General features: G+C 38.4%; 1 non-coding gene across 1 annotated transcript; it reads left to right on the top strand.

Moving 5' to 3' along the window:
• Positions 1-672: 672 nt before the first annotated feature.
• Positions 673-741, top strand: LOC148039615 (small nucleolar RNA SNORD36). Its single transcript, XR_015688746.1, has one exon. It is a non-coding gene; the product is annotated as a small nucleolar RNA SNORD36 (small nucleolar RNA).
• Positions 742-2381: the final 1640 nt, after the last annotated feature.

Here is a 2381-nt window from a genome sequence, read left to right as displayed (position 1 = left end):
TGTTCATTTTGCCCAGCAGTATTCACAGTCTGCAGATCCCTCAGTGAGATTAACTACTCACTTTGCTTGGTACCTGGCGTATATGCATAGGCACTCTCATAATGATTCCAAGCCTATTCCAAAGTTGTGCATGAATGTCAATGTGAGCATTGATTCCCACCAGCTGGAGATATTGTATTTTCATGCCCTCTGTTTGCCTAGCAGATACCTGGTCCTGTTGGAAAGGATGTGCTGTCTCCAATTTTTTCAAAATCCTCCTAAAAACTTTGTAGATGAATCCTTATCTATGGATCCATTCCGACAACATCAATCTTTTAAGAGGGATCATCTTCATTGATACCTTTCCAATGTATAATGGAAGATTTTTAATGAACAACTCTCTTTTTGAAGAAGTCATTCAGATGGTTGTGTTCTGTATTAGTGTTTGTGTTGTGAGTTCATTTATGTCAAATGAATGTGGTGGTTTCCTATTGGATTTCGTGTACGAGCTACGTTTTGGAGAATTGTGGTACTGGGTTCGTGGTTGGAGAGTTGAAGCTGATGCAGATGAAGAAGAAGAAAACTTTTATATCCTTTACAAATTTGTTGTGATTTTTAGTTTGCTAAGAGGTGTTAATGAATAAAGGGTTTTCCTTTCTTTGTATTTTTATATTAGAAACAGGTTATAAGTTGGGGTCGTGGTGGATGGATTATTTGTGAAAAGATATTGACGATCAAAGTTGAGCTTTTCAACTGAACTTGTATTCCATTTTTCCTGGGTCGCGAGGACGCTTCCTTATTAAGTGTGGGGATATGTTGAGTGTTGAAATGACTTGTTTTTTGGCTGATTTTTGTTGTTTTTGAGAGCTGAATGGTTGATTTTATGAGATGATTGATTGATTTGGAAGTGGTTTGAGAATGTTTTGGATGGTAATGATTGAGTTTTGGAAGATCATGATGTTTGTTGGTGGTTCTGTGATGTTCTGATAGGTTCTGATTGGTTCTGATTGGTTCTGTATACCTTCTGTTTTGTTCTGTTTTGCTTTGTTTTGGTCTGTTTTGTTCTGATTGTCTTCTGTAAGGAGGGATGGAGTATTGATTGATGAAGATTGAGATATTGTGAAAGTTTATTGAATGGTTTGTGAGAGTTTGGAATGGTTTGAGAGTGAGTTATGTGGTTTTGATGACCTTCTGTAACCTTCTGTAGGTCTTCTGTAGAGCTTCTGCTTCTGTTCTGTCTCTGTTCTGTTCTGTACTGTAGCTGTTCTGCTACTGTTCTGTAGACTGTTCTGTATGCTTCTGTAAGTGTTCTGTGGAATGTATGTGTGACTTTGGGAAAGTTTTCTAGCCTTGGAAAGAGGTGAATACAAGTGCAAAAGAGCTGAAAGAAGTGGAAGAAGTAGCTGTTGAAGACTCAAGTAAAGACTAGAGTGAAGTGACAGTAGTGAGCTATGAAAGGACACTGTAGTGGCTCTGGTGACTCTTCATATCAGACATACCTTTTGGGAGGGGTATCCACGACCTAAGAGGGATTATTGAGGGTGATTTTTGAGAGATTGTAGTGAGGATATGATGTATTATTGATGGAGAGAGAGAGAGAGAGTCAGAGATAGCCAATTCTATTCAAACAGAGTGATTGTATATGAAAGATTGAGAGAGAAGACTATGAAGATATTGAAGATGAATACTATGTGATGTATTTCCATTCAAAGATGGTGTATTCCTTTGCTTTCTTTGTTCTATTGATGGATTTTGTGAAGATATTGAAGAATATGGTTGATTCTATTAAAAACCGTGGGAGATCTACATGATGCTGTATGAAGATTTGTTGTGCCTGGTGTTCTTTTCTTCATTCTGATCATATGAAACATGATAAACAAGCTTGTTGATGTTACAAGATAGATTTTCTTGCAAGAGAATTTCCTTTCCCTTGGTGTTCCTCTCGGGGCTCCAATATGCAAACAAAATTCCTTGATTAATTTAAAATTCCTTATCCTCACCTCTCAACTCTCATAAAAAAGATATGATATACTCCGCTCCACCCATCCAAAATCTCACAATCACTCAAGAATTTAATGGTCCTCAAGATGTTGACCAAATATGAACAACCCTTCTCACAATTGATGGCGTCCTTCACGACCCTCTAACTCACCCAACCACCTTACACTCTCAACCAGAGGTTCTTAGCTTTGTGATGAACATCCCAAATGGTGTATGCAAGAAATGTGACTGTTCAATGACAGGTGCTCTCTCATGTGCGGGTGCATCTAGAATTTACTGCATATAGCTGCAGCGGACCTCATGCCATGCTAGTGCTCAATGATGGTGCAAAAGTGCATAATCCCAACCCATGACATGGAAGTATTTGATAAGAACAGGAGACGACCCTTGAGTGCAATGCA

This window comes from Lygodium microphyllum, chromosome 2, assembly GCF_053477565.2.
Source record: "Lygodium microphyllum isolate KBCC chromosome 2, Lygodium_microphyllum_v1.1.10, whole genome shotgun sequence".
Taxonomy (NCBI): Eukaryota; Viridiplantae; Streptophyta; class Polypodiopsida; order Schizaeales; family Lygodiaceae; genus Lygodium; species Lygodium microphyllum.
This window is presented reverse-complemented; position numbering and strand designations above follow the sequence as displayed.